This window comes from Rhinopithecus roxellana, chromosome 16, assembly GCF_007565055.1.
Source record: "Rhinopithecus roxellana isolate Shanxi Qingling chromosome 16, ASM756505v1, whole genome shotgun sequence".
NCBI lineage: Eukaryota > Metazoa > Chordata > Mammalia > Primates > Cercopithecidae > Rhinopithecus > Rhinopithecus roxellana.
Window position 1 is genome coordinate 80,278,445 of NC_044564.1, and position 14,550 is coordinate 80,292,994.

The window sequence follows — 14,550 nt, forward strand, 5'->3', positions numbered from 1 at the left end:
GGCTCAAGCCTGTAATCCCAGCACTTTGGGAGGCCGAGACGGGCGGATCACGAGGTCAGGAGATCGAGACCATCCTGGCTAACACTGTGAAACCCCGTCTCTACTAAAAAATACAAAAAACTAGCCGGGCGAGGTGGCGGACGCCTGTAGTCCCAGCTACTGGGAGGCTGAGGCAGGAGAATGGCGTAAACCCGGCAGGCGGAGCTTGCAGTGAGCTGAGATCCGGCCACTGCACTCCAGCCCGGGCGACAGAGCGAGACTCCGTCTCAAAAAAAAAAAAAAAAAAAAAAAAAAAAATTTCACAAAATGACCTTAGTCACAAGTATAGCAGCATAAATTCATTGGAGGGTTTGTTTGTTTTTTGGTGCATTAGCCCATTCTCTCTTCAGGAAGTTTATATATTAAACAAACTTTCAGTTAAATACAGAAGCTCTTTGTGTAACGAGAAGTGTGAAATCTACCACTTTGTTTGTCTTTGATAGATTTTAGCCCATACTTCATGTTATTTCTTTGTCTTTGATGGATTTTAGCCCATAATTCATGTTATTTGTTCTCAAACTTCAGTGAATATAGGAATTAACTTAGGCACTTATTGAAAAAGCAGATTCCTAGGGAATGTGACTCCAGATAATTTGATTGGGTGGCCAGGGTCAGACATCCCAGGTTTTTCTCATACCAGTTGTCTAGGCAATACACATTGAGAAAACTGCCCAAGAAAGGAATTTTGACATCTTATAAGGGCATTGATTTTCTTCTTTTTCATCATGCATTTATAGTTACCATGCTTTTCATAAATATCTACTTCTCTTAATAACAAAGAAGAAAATAACATATTATCCTATTGATTTGTTTTCCTTGATGAATAGTAAATTATTCTTCCTTGTATTATTCAAGTCCTCTATTATTTGAGATTTATTGCAAACAAATAACTCTCTAGAAGTCTCTGTGGCTGTAAAAATTATATTTTGATAACTTATTGTGTTTAAGATTGTTAGTTGTCTCTGACTTCACTGAACTAAGATACTCCCTAACTTCACCCACTGTTTTCTATTATAAATGCTCTTGAAAATTTACATTGATTGGATCTTTTTATTATTATATTTTAGAAAGCTTTTCTGCCTTGGGCAATGCCTTGGCAATGTATCTTTTTCTATTTGATTTGTTTGAATTTTAATATTTTCCCTGGGATCTCAGAGGTATTTCTTAAATTTCCTGAACATAATAAAAACATTGTTCAGTTTTGCAAATTATTAAAAAAAAGTTTCCTAATTGTCAGCTGGTCAGCTTACTTTGCATTTTTGTTTATTTCTTCTTTAAGGACATAAAAAAGACATAGTAGAAAAATAAGAAACTAGTTAGCTAAATAATAAGTAAATGAATGACCAACCCAAATCCTACCACTAAGACATAACCACTGTTAAGTTTTTGGTTTGTATACTTCTTTTATTGTTTATGCTAAGAGTATATCATACTTTTTAACAATAAATAATGGATTAATGATTCCACATTATATACATATATTAAAACATCACACTGTACCATGTAAATGTGCTATAATTTGTTAAAGAATAATAAAATATTTTAAAATGTACTAATGTGCCATATTTGTTTTATGAACTTTTTAAATTTCCTTCTTCAATACTTAACAACTATTTTTGTTATTCTCTCTATTTTTAGGGCCACAGCTACATAAACTTCCCTTAAATGCATTCATTTACTTTCTTGTTTTTAAACATGGACTCTCTTTGAAACAGCAATCAAGAGTTTACATTCAGGAGAGCCAAAGGCTTCTGCTAGGTAATTAGGCTCCTTTACATCTTCTCTTACAGTGTTGAAAACCATCAGTGGTATAAGCATTCCTGTGACAGCTATATATATATTCTTACAAACTCATGGCCATTCATTAGTTGAAATCACAATTCTATGGTTATGAAGGCACATGAAGCTTTTGTTAGTAAATTTGCTTCAATTATAAAGGATCAAATCCTTGCTTTGGTGGAATTTCATTACATAGTATGTATTTTCAGTGTACTCAATATTAAAATTATTAGCTCCAATGTTGTTTTATTTTTATTTTTTCACAAACTGAGGACTCTTACAAATGAGGTTGTAACATATATGGATGGATAAGCTTTAAAATAAGGAGTACCTCAGTTATAATTTTACATAGACCATGGCATGTGCATGAGTGGAAGAGGAAAAATGATGTGTTGATAAGTCAAATAGACAAGAGGCATATATATGAGAAAGAAGGGACAAAATGAGGTAAGAGGAAAAAGGAAGATATGCTTTCATACCAACTGTCTCACTTCATCTATCAGGTGCCTATTGCTGTGCTTGTTAAAGGTTCTGACTGGGTAAGTACATTAGGGTAACAATAACAATAATAAAAGCTAACGTTCCTCCCATATTCACTATGTACCTACCAGGCACTGTGCTGATGGCTTGATGGATAACATCATTTAAACTCATGGTGGCAGAGGCCCATCTGGAGCAACTGTTGTTGGGATGCCAGCTGCAGGTGGGGAGGAATGGCTGGGGCTGCGCACTCTGTGGAGCTGGCTGAAGCAGGAAACAGGCAGGAGCCCTGACCCCTACCCCTACAGGAGTTCCTCTCTGCCATGCTCACCCTACTGAGTTGGTGGGGCAGGAGCCCCATGTTCCTGAGTGCAGCTGCCCCATGGTTCTAGACTCAGGCATCCTTGTGCTCTCGGGGGCCTGGTAACCCCCTACCTCCTCCAGGCTTGACGTGCCTGCTCCTGCTCCCTGGCCTCTCCCCACTCCCAGTGGCTACTCCATTGTGGAGTAAAGTTGTGGCTGAGCCTGGGTGCTGTCACAATCTGGCCAGGTGTGAGCACTCTTGGGGCAGTGCTGACATGCCAGACCCCACTGCTTTGGTCCCCTCTGGACTTTGGGTGCCAATGAGTATGGGGAGGCCAGGGAGCTAATGGTGACTCGGTGTGGGCCTGTGGGCGGCCCTCAGCATGGACAGTCTGAGCACCACAAATAGCACATTGACAGTGGCAGGAGGCAGACAGGTTATTAGGTGGGAGGGAGTGGTCTCTGGTGGAACCTTACCTTCAAGCCAGGGACAATCTGAAGCCTGGGCCTGGGCTGGCAGTTCCAGGGGGAGTCCATGACTTGGAGTGAGAACTTATGGTGCTTTTTCCAGTCCCACCCATGACTGCCCATGCATCAATCAGCCAGACTTCCTCCCATCTGAGCCCATAAAAACCCCAGACTCAGCCAGACTCAGACTGCCTGTGGATAGAAGCTACCCACTTTGGGTCTCCTGAGAGCTGTTTTGTCACTCAATAAAGTTCCTCTCTGCCATGCTCACCCTCCTTGTCCATGCCTCCTCATTCTTCCTGGATATGGGACAAGAACTCAGGATCCACCCAAACAGCAGGAAGAAAAGAAGCTGTAAGATGTTCCTGGCCAGCTCACTGAGCTGCAGATGGTGAAACGCTCTTGGACTGTGGGAGTGAAGAGTGGTGATCCTTCTGGTGGCCCAGTCTTCAGAGTTCCCCAAGCCAAAGCTGCTGTAACACTATAGCCCTCCTTTTCTCTGCTGGCACTGGTGGTGGCCACCCCATGCAACAGAAGCAGCAGTGAGGCCAGGCCAGCCCGTGAATTGTGGGCCAGAACAAGGCAGCAGGACTAAAAGAGCTGTAACACAAATGGGCTGAAACATGCCCCCACCTACCCACTCACCATGCTGCAGGTGACATGAAAGAGAGAAGAGCTGCAGTCCTTCCTGGAGTCCAGACCTCAGGGCTCCCCAAGCCAGGGCTGTGACAGGCTGTAACACCCTCTTTGGGCTCTGTGGTTTCTGGCATCTCTGGGCTTTCAAACACCACCACATTCCCCTTGTCCAGACACTGGTCCCCACAGTGGAAGTTTCTTGTGGTATGTCTGGTCCAGCTGGAGCCTTGCATGGAGCTGGCACCTGTGCCAGTGCCTGGTGTTGCCCACCCCACTACAACAGCCAGTATACCTGGCTATGTGCAGTAGTAAGACCCCATACTCATTTACTTACATACCCCTTGCCACTCTGCACCTGGCTTGGCCTTAGCAGCTGTGGGATCCAGGCCGGTAGTGCAAGCCAAGTGCAGCCTGCTGGGCCAAGTGGGCAGAACTGGCCCAGTGAGAGCAACCAAAACTCAATCATAAGGTGCTGCTGTCTACAGAGGTTTCTGGCTGGTGAAGTGACATCCCAAGGATCCTGTGACAGAGCCACCAAAGAACCCTATTATTACCTCACTTAAGTAACTTAGCCAAGGTCACAGAGCTAGTGACGGATAATGCCAGAAGCCAGGGACCAGAGCCTGTGCTCTTCACCACTCCACATGACAATGTTATCAATAATAATATACACTCTTAACATGCTACTTTTTATCCTTTATTTTCAGAAGTTATTGTTATTTCTTGATTCGGTAAATCTGAGCCCTTGTCAGTGGGAATGGTGAAGTTTCTGTATTGCAGAACAACTTATTTCCTCTCACTTGATAGCTGCCATGTTCCTCACATTGTCTCAATGGGCTGGAAATACATGGTCCCTCCACCTCATCCTGACCACCTTGAAGCTTGTGATCAAAGCCACTGAACTTGCTCATCTTCCATCGATCTAGCATAATCTGACATGTCTTGATTTGCTTCTCTTGGAAAAGGAGTAAGCTAGAAAAACCGGAAATAAACTGGAGAAATAACTACATGCACAGTAGCAGGCTTGTGAAGGAGACAACATTGTGTCACCATCTACAGTGGTCTATCAACATTTAAAATTGTTATTTTTTTTTACATATTTTATTACTCCATTTGTTCCATCAGAATAATGTGTACAGTGTCAATATGCAATTACAACTAAAAGTATATTACATAGAAAGCAGTATTCAGAACTGTCAGAGAAACTTGAAGTAATACATTCTGAAAGCAAATCTGAAACAAAAATTTAAGAATACACAAGGCAAAATTGCACCTGATTCTGCCTGATGACAATGTTACTTATTGTTGGCAACATTTTTAAAGATGAAATCCTGTGGCTATAATTCCTTTTGTGATTCTCTGTTAACCCAGAAGGGGGAAAAAAAAAAACCATGATTATGGGTTATGATTTACTACCTCACATTACTAAGGGCATCTGAATTCAAAAAAGGAGAGATTCTACCTGACCTCACATATAATTAATTCTCCTGATCTGTGCAAATGGTTACAAAGTAATTTGAGGATATATATCACAATTTTGATATTATTAAGCCAGACAGAGTGAGATAGAACATTACAGAGAAAATACATGATTTTATAATTTGGGGAAATTTTTTTCTTTCATTCAAGGATCCAAGGGAATGTTTATTTTTCATTTTACCTTGACTATCTCATTATGATTATTATGTTTACCACCAGAGTATGGAATGAAACAAATTAAGGAACCCCTTATTTCACAGGTTCTCTGGAGAGTCATCAAAGCTAATTCTGAGTGACAGATCCTGGATCTGCTCCATAATTCACTTTGAATTGCACATGTCTCTCCATTATGTTGTTATGCATATTCAAGCATATCCAGTTTATAATATAAAATTGCAAATACTGGAATGCTTGGCCATTTTAAACTGGGCTTCAGAGGAGCATACTGGTAACAGCACAAATTTTAAACAAGGTCCAAATCCCTAACACTTATTAGCTATTTGTCCTTGGGCAACTATTATATTTAATTAATATCCACCATGCTGGACAAGCTTTGGCTTTTTCTTTTTGCTCCTCACCACATTCAATCAATAACTAAGCCTTATAATTTCTATTTCCTGAACCTCTTTTGCCTCTATTCACTAATCTTGAACCCTTTTGTTATTACATGCTCCAAAACACTGTTATTTTTCTCCTTTACCTCTGCAAAAGCCTTCAAATTGGTTTTCCTTCACCTACTTATGCTGTTTTCTAATCCATTCCCTACAGAGCAGCCAGAATGATCTTTTTACAGTGCAAATCTGATTATATTTTACTGTTAATTAAAACAAACAAAATACAAATAGGCAAATAGGCTTTCTGCCTTCCCATTCCCCTTAGGCTAAAATCTAAAATTAATAGGTGGCCTGCAGGAAGACCATAAATGATAGGAAGAATCTATGCTCCCTCTCACTCTCTGCCATGGAGTCACACTGGATGCCTTTTATTTTTCTAAAAAGTGCCAGACTCCTTCTCTATCTCAGGATAGGTGTTCCTTTCTCTGCCTTAAAGAATCTGCCCTCCAGCTCACTACCCCACTGTCAATATCCCTTTGGATATCTAACTCTTATCAGGACTTAGATTAACTGTCACTTCCTTAGAGAATCCTTTCCTGCCCCTCCATCCTAGGTCAGGTTTGCCTGATATCTATCCCCATATGACTCTGAATTTTCCTGTATTACTTTTCATAATTGCAACTGTTAGGTCTGGATGGTTGTGTCCCTAAAAATTCATATGCTGAAACCCAATCTACAATGCAATAGTATTAAGAGGTGGAGACTTTAGAAAATGATTAGTCATGAGGGCTGTGTCCTTATGAGTGGAATTAGTTGCTTATAAAACTCAAAGGTATCTTGTTTGTCCTTCCACCGTGTAAGGACACAACTAGAAGGTATCATGTGTGAACTAGAAGAGTGAGCCATCACCAGACATTGAATTTACTAGTGCCTTAATCTTGGACTTCCCAGTTTCTAGAACTGTAAGAAACATCTCTGCTGCTTATAAGCCACACAGTTTATTGTATTTCATTATAGCAGCCCAGATGGACGAAGATAGCAACCAACTGATTTTTCCTCTAATGAGTTTGAGGTCAGCCTGGGGAACATAGTGAGATTTCATCTCTAAAAAAATTAAACTAATAGACGTTTCAAAATATTGAAATGGCTAGCTTTTGCTATTTTGAAATGATTAATAGGATCTTCTCTCAGTATTCATTAAAGTCTAAATGCACAGCTAACATGGGAGAACTATATATGTTGCCAAAAATGCAAACAACTTTATAACACAAAACTTTACATTACTTGCTTGATATAGGAATTCACCTCTTTTTATTGTGATGCACTGGGCATATTGGGAAAAATTTTTAAATAAGAACACACATTGATTACAGTAAGGCAGTGAAATGTCCTTTGACATCTTTGTGGATAAAATGGAGGATTATGGTCATAGTGGATAATTTATAATTTGCTGATTCTAATTGATGCCAGTTAGAAGAGAAGTCTCTATTTCTGTCTTTGTGCCACTCAGTTTTATCAATGAATTGCTAAGCTTCTCTGTGGATCACACTACCTAGAGCTTCGAATGAAAGGGGTATGTGCAGTGAGAGAGACAGCTAGTCTTTTTTACTGGCAAAACCGATTAAGATCGAAAAATATCTTGAAAAGATAGAATAAAGGACAAGTATAACCAGCATTAAAATGCTGTATGAGTTTGAAAGTTGTGGACCTACAAAATGGAGAATACTTGCCGGGTTGACAGCAGGTGGTACAAAAAACCTTGCAGCATTTAATAGTCAAGGACATGACTGGTACTAAAAGTTAAACAACAGCATATCCCATAACACATTTTAAAACTGCTGTAACACATTTTTAGATTTTGTTAATAGACAGTAGAATCAGAAAGCATTCTGATGTTTAAATTTCAAGGCTCATATTTTGAACTCTTACTGATTAGACAAAATGCAGGCAGAAGAGGACGTTTGTTAAAAAATACATATTGCATACTTACTACCTATATAAACCTATTTGCTAAAGGCAATTCCGGGGGAGGGACAAGCAGTTATTGATGCCCAAGAACATACAGTTTTCAAAAAGGAGATGATCAGATGCAGAAAAATGTAATAGAAACGAGAAAATGGAAAGACCTAGAAAAGAAAGTAAATCTAAAAGTGCTATGGAAATTGAAAAGAAAGTGATTTATTTCCTTCTGATCATAAAGATTAGGTGGAAGGAGCATTTAAGCTAGCCCTGAGTGACTGGTAGCATTCTGCATCTGGGGAAAACAGTACAGCAAATAGAGGAAAGAGTGTGATGAGAGAGTGTGGCCACAATACCTAGGGTAAGTTTGGGAATGTTAAGTTATCCAGTTCGATTAAAATGTGGGACAAGTCAGGGATGTATCAAGAGAACAAAGAAAAGCATTACCACCAGATTGGTACCACATAGTGAAGGGCCATAAGTTATCACATCAAGGAGCTAGGCTTGATTCTGTTGGCAACGACAATCCGACAATCCATTCCGCCTATGTATTCACGTGTGTGTGTGTGTGTGTGTGTGTGTGTGTATGTGTTGGGAAGGTAGATTTTATTTGGTTGTTTTAATATTAGCCTTGTCTATAACAAACAGTTTTCTTGTAGCCTACGAATCAAGGCATCACGCCACAGCCTGTCTATGGGATGCTGTTGTTGGATTTTGCACTAGCTGTCTCCACTATATTCCAAAGTTTACTTACAGGGAAGCACTGGCTGGATTAACAAAGCATCTCAAAGTTCTATGGTAGACAAGGTAGACTAATTTCTTACTTCATGCATATTCTGCCATAGTATCCACAAATAGTTTGTTTTTAAGCAAAGCACAGAAGTGCATTTCTTTCTTTCTTTTTTTTTTTTTTTAAAAAAAAGTGGTTATGAGCAATGTTTAAAATAAATATCCATAAAGCCAGCAAAGGAGTTTAATATTTAATAGTTGGCCTGTTGCCAAGGTTCTTTTGAATATTGAGTGTTGCTACTTAAAGTAGGAATAACAAAGTAAAATGCTATTTTATATAATACTACTCAATACCCAACAAGTTACTGGTCTACTAAAGAGTAAAACCAACAAACCAAAATCCCAAGGTTTTCTTTTTTTTTTCTCCCTTTGAAGAATCAGTTCTTTATTACCATAGGACAAGTCTGGAAAATGGAGATCAGCTAGAATATTTATAAAAGGCAGACTTGAAATGTTTCGACTGCCATTTCTTACCTGATTTTCTTTGCTTTGATTACTAGTCCCCACCTATTGGTTCAATATTATCTACTTTATGAATCCATCCTGAGACTGACTGTACAGAAGAAAACTTGGTGACACCATCCACTGGGACTTGAAATTAAGTCACCAAATCAGGCTAAATTATCCAGCAATTTCTGCCTTTCTTAGAGTTGACTAAGGCCAAATCTCATTTCTTTATCCCCTGGTCCTTGCGTTGCAGGAAGGAGGGAGTACTAGAATGTTCTTGGATTCATAGGCACACCATTCCACAGTATTCATGCATCACACTATAACTTAGACTCCCTTCTTGAGATGCCTTCTTGCAACGATCAGTCTTGTGGATTAGATTTCCCTGTATGCAAGATGTCTGAAACACATCTGAACTTGTATACCCTTTGAACATTGTTCTTTGGAATGTCAACTATTCTCTCTCATAGTGCTTCTGAAATGTAATCTGTGGACCACTTGTAACAGATTTAAGGACATTCCTTAAAATCAGACCCCTAAGTCCAATCTAAGACCCATCAAACAGATAGGGCATTGGGTCCTGTGAATCTGCATACTCACAAACTTTCTAGATGAATCCTCTGTTCATTAAAGTCTGAGTGTAAGTGCTTTATAAGAAGTGTTCTATTTAACAAATCATCATAGTTTTAAAGACAGTAAAAAAGAGTGGGCTCTTTGAGCTGCAGAGAACAATTAAAGCAGTTTTCGGGGAGGCCAAGGCCACAATCCTTGTTGCTAAACATCTAGAGTAGTAGCATTAATTACAAAGATTTGATTAGATTCCTCTTTGATCCTTTTAACTTTGAGGCTCAGAAAATGACCAAATAAAAATAGTACTTAATCACTGAAGTCTGATCAGTCACACTGGAATTAAACATTTCTCTACCTAATTAGTTTCCTTATCAAATCAACCGAACCCAAGAACACTGTTTCTGCTACCATCAATCCATGCTGTATGTGAATACAGTAGAGTGTTCCTGACGATGGGCTGAAGTACTACTATCAAAAACATAATCTTTATATTTTTATGACTTCTTAAATGTGTATATTAACTTGGCTGGAAGAGATTCCTCATGTTTCTATTTTATACTCTTTTGTCATTATAAAAATACAAGTTAAACCACATAAAATTAATGATTAATAGTTGTATTTAAATGGCCCATTCTCCTCATTGATTTTATCACTTAATTGTGGTGAACAGTATACATGAGTCTGAGTCCTTTCCTTCGTTTTGAATAGAAATAGTCCTAATTTTTTTTCATTGTTTAAATTGGTAGAGTAGTTTAAAAGACTACAACCGTATTTTCAAAGTTAAAAAAGATAAAATTTTTGAATGCGTGTCAAATTGTTTAACAAAAATACAGTTCCATATAACTAACCAATAAGGATCAATTATTAGTTCTAATTCTTCAATATTTCCCTGTGTTTATGAGAACTCTACTTGGGAATAATGTTTCAATAATTCACTTACGATGTTCTTTATGAACATTATTCTCAATAACATTCTCTCTCTAGATTTTAAAATAACTATCTGAAGAAAACAATTATTTCATAGAACAGAAAGAGAGAAGAAGAGAAATAAATCGCAGTAGAATGCTTATCTCACTTCTCAGGCTACAGTCTAACACCAGGAAAATAATGTTTAAACGATGGCATTGAATGTGTACACAAACAAGTTTGATAAAGTTTTACTTTTTTTAATTGAATCAACTTGTGGGTTCAATAAAACAACTGAAGAAATTCAGCCAAACCAATTAACAACCACCAAATACACAAATTCTGGTTGTTTTAATAAAATTTTTACCTTGCCACCAATTGGGTTAGTATTGAGTAGAAAATGTTCTTAGTGTATTTTTAAACCAATTATTCATTAAAATATATTATGGGAACAATACTGACAATCTATTTGGAATGAAAGCTAACTAAATTTCAGATAGTAAATCTAAGTATCTATGTTTGTACCTTGGCTACATTTTGCCATCAGTCTGCATGAATATTTTGGTGTTATATCTTATACTATAAAGAGATTTAGCTACACCCAGTAGCTTATTAAATATTTTAAATATAGGCTTTAAGATAGTTGAAATAATTGTACTCTCCTTTAAAAAATTCCAACTGAATATGTGCATAATTATGATCAGCATGAAGTATTTATCAACATTAAGTACTATAAAAATGTAAAATTTTCGTGTATATTACTTTTAAAGGTTCTTGACCAATAAAATATACTGCAATAGAATATTGAGCATATGAGAAACTCTAACATTGAAATAGGTAGAGTACACCAAAAAATAAATTCTCACTTTATTTACATGTTTTACTTATTTATCCAACATTCATGTGCACTAGTTCAAACAAAATCACAGCAAATAAGATGGATGAAAAGTGACACTTTTTTAGTCTTTTCACTGAGATATGATTTAGAATATTTTCATGTGTAAACTAAGTCAATATTCAGACAATTACTCACATTTTACTAAGCAAAAGAATAGCAAATTTTACTGAGTGCACAGTCCCTGATCTCAAGGACTCACACATCTTAAGAAAATGATCATAGTAAGCAAAATAATAGAACAGGTTTCACAAACTACCTTGAGTAGAAGGCTTATGTCCCATGGGATGTTAAATGATGTGTGAAACATGTATTCCATAGAGAAATACATATGGGAAACTCTGCATATTATGAGGTCTGCTCTTAAAGACTCATGATAAACACGAAAACTGAACAGGCTCTGACTATTCCTAGAATAAAAAAAAAAACAAAACAAAAAAAAAAAAAACACTTGCTTAATTTTATTAAATACATAATTTTCCAATTTTTTTGACCCTAGAATATTCTTTATCCCCTACCCCCTTCAATACACTCTTACCATTCTGCAGGGTTAGTTCCCTCGGAACATGGTTTGGGGATAATAGCAATAAAAGTATAAATTAGGGAAAGCGATTGTATACAAGAAGTGATTACATCTGTTGGTCAAGGAAGGTCTTAAATATAGAAATGCCTGGGATGGGTCTCGAAGAATTAGTAGAAATTTGCTAGATCCAAAAGAAAGAAGTACAGGCTAGACAAAATGTAAGAACATACGTACAAACATGGGTAAGAGCTAAGAGCTGTGAAAAAAGTGAAATGTACTGAGTTGGAGGAGAGCAGTAAGAGTGAACCCTGAAAGAATAGGCACGAGACAGATAATCACAGGTCTTGTATATCTTGCTTAAGGAGGAGTTTAGATGTTAAACTTTATTGTGCAAAACTTAAAAAGCCATGCATATTTGCCAAATATATAAAATTGGGGAAAGTTTAGAATTAGCATTAAGATCAATGACTCTGATAAAAAGATAATAGATTTGAGTAGGATGATACTGGAATAAGAACTCGAATGGAAATATATAATGTACCATAAAGTTTTGAAATGGTTGTTACCAAACATTTTTATTTATTCAATATTTTCTCAGCATCTTCTGTGTTCCAACAACTATGCTAGTCACTGGGGATATGAGAGGGAATAATAAAGAGTCCTTACTCTCAAGAAATTCAATTTATTGTGAACGATGCTCATACAAACAGATAAAATATAGTGAGGTGCGTACAATTCCATCATTTGACACTCTGTACTGTATAGCAAATGTTCGGTTAATTTTTTTGGATGTGTGAAATGGATGAATGTTGGAGGTAACATCAGTGTTCTATTAAAATACAAAGAAACCTGATGCAACATTCTGATCTATTTTGCTTGATAGTAAAATTTTAATACAGTCTTTTAAATTGTGAAATAAATAAAATATTCAGATACATTTTTAAGGTAAGACTCAAAGACAAAGAAATTTTGTGATTGTCTCTTCTTTGTCCTTAGGGATATTTAAGTTAAAAAAGTTTAAAACACTATATAGATTAGGAATCTCTACAAATTTTTCAAAAGAGGAGTAAAATAGTCTAATTCAGATTTATAGAAAATCATACCAGATTTCTTGCTAATACTAGTATATAAATGTATATTGAGCCCTTTATTTCACTGATGCTCCTTTTGCTCAAGATCTTTTTGGAACTCCTCCTTGGCTACCACCTTCAGGACCCACAGTACTGACTCAAAAAGCTTCCTAGTTCTTTACTCAGTGTCAGTGTCCTTAGAGTTGTTTTTCTGATTAGTGCTTTAAAAAATAATCCTTTGGATGGCTCTTCTGAACCACATAGATATTGCATATGAATACTGACCCATGCCTTTAATTTTTGCTGCAGCTGCCTTGCAGTCTGTCTGCATTCATGGCTGGAATTGTGAAATGAGAAGATCGAAAGATTAAAATGGAGTTGGAAGTAGGCTTTTAATGAGACATGCTAAAATCAGTCTTGAGTAATGAGAGTGTCACTGTAAATAGAGAACAACCGCTCACAGAGGTAACTTAGAAGGTAAGTAAGAGGCTGGAATGCACAAATCCTGTTAAGACATTAGTCATACTACTTCACTTTATTAACTCTCAGATTCTCAGGTTGTAAACAATAAAGATCAATATATACTGACACAAGCCACTTTTCCATTGCTTATATTTGTCTTCCTTTTATGACACTTTGCTAAAATTGTTTTTCAACTTTTGCACTTATTTTTAAGCTGTGTCTCTGTTACCTCTCCTGTAGAAATAAGCACACACATGCATACAAACACATGACACCTTCAAACGGTGAACTCAAACAAAATTTCCAAAAGGGTTGAAATAACACCTGCAGAATAATGTATTTAAAAGATGAGTATACAGGCAACAGATAGACATTAGAGGGCACAGTAGACATGAGGAAGTCTATACAAGAAAAGTAAGTCTCAAATATTGCATTTACACAGATTGTTGATATTTAGGATACATACATATACATATTATATATATACACACACAATGTACATATATATTCTGTATTGTATACGTTTTGATAATTGAAACTGCAAGATAAAGACATTTGAATGAAATAAGATGAAAGTGTGGGAAGCAATACTGCAAAAGGAATCAATTCAAAGCAGCAAATTATTACAGCTAATTCCTTTAAATAGGTTTTTGCACTTGACAGATATCATAGAAAATGGATTTTTCCCTCAAAATAAAGGATGACAAACATTTCTGAAACTTCTGTTTTCCTTAAGGACAATTTTAATATAGATGAAAGAGCTTTAGATAAATGAGTTAACAAAAAATACTACTTAACCATCTGCTAGAATATAATGTGATACATTTTTGACACCTCTTAGCCTCTTTAGCTGAATTTCAGAATGCAGCCATTAGTATTAAGAACAGGTACTAAGGATTTTCTAAGTCATTTTGTTATTCTCATCAATATTTCTAGTATTCTTTTAGATCCCTTCACTCACTTTCTCTGTTGCTTTCTATTTCCTGAAGTTTTAAATAAAATTTCCCTTCTGTTTGTCTTGTAGGAAAAATCATCATGCTTGCCACATAGAATATAAGTGGTAGGAGAAACACAGTGGGAGACACTGGTTAAGGGACAAAAGACATTAACATTTTAGGTGATTGTGAGTTCATAATTTTTCCAGAACACAAGTATTGCATGCCTACTCTTATATACTAGATTATTAAAATA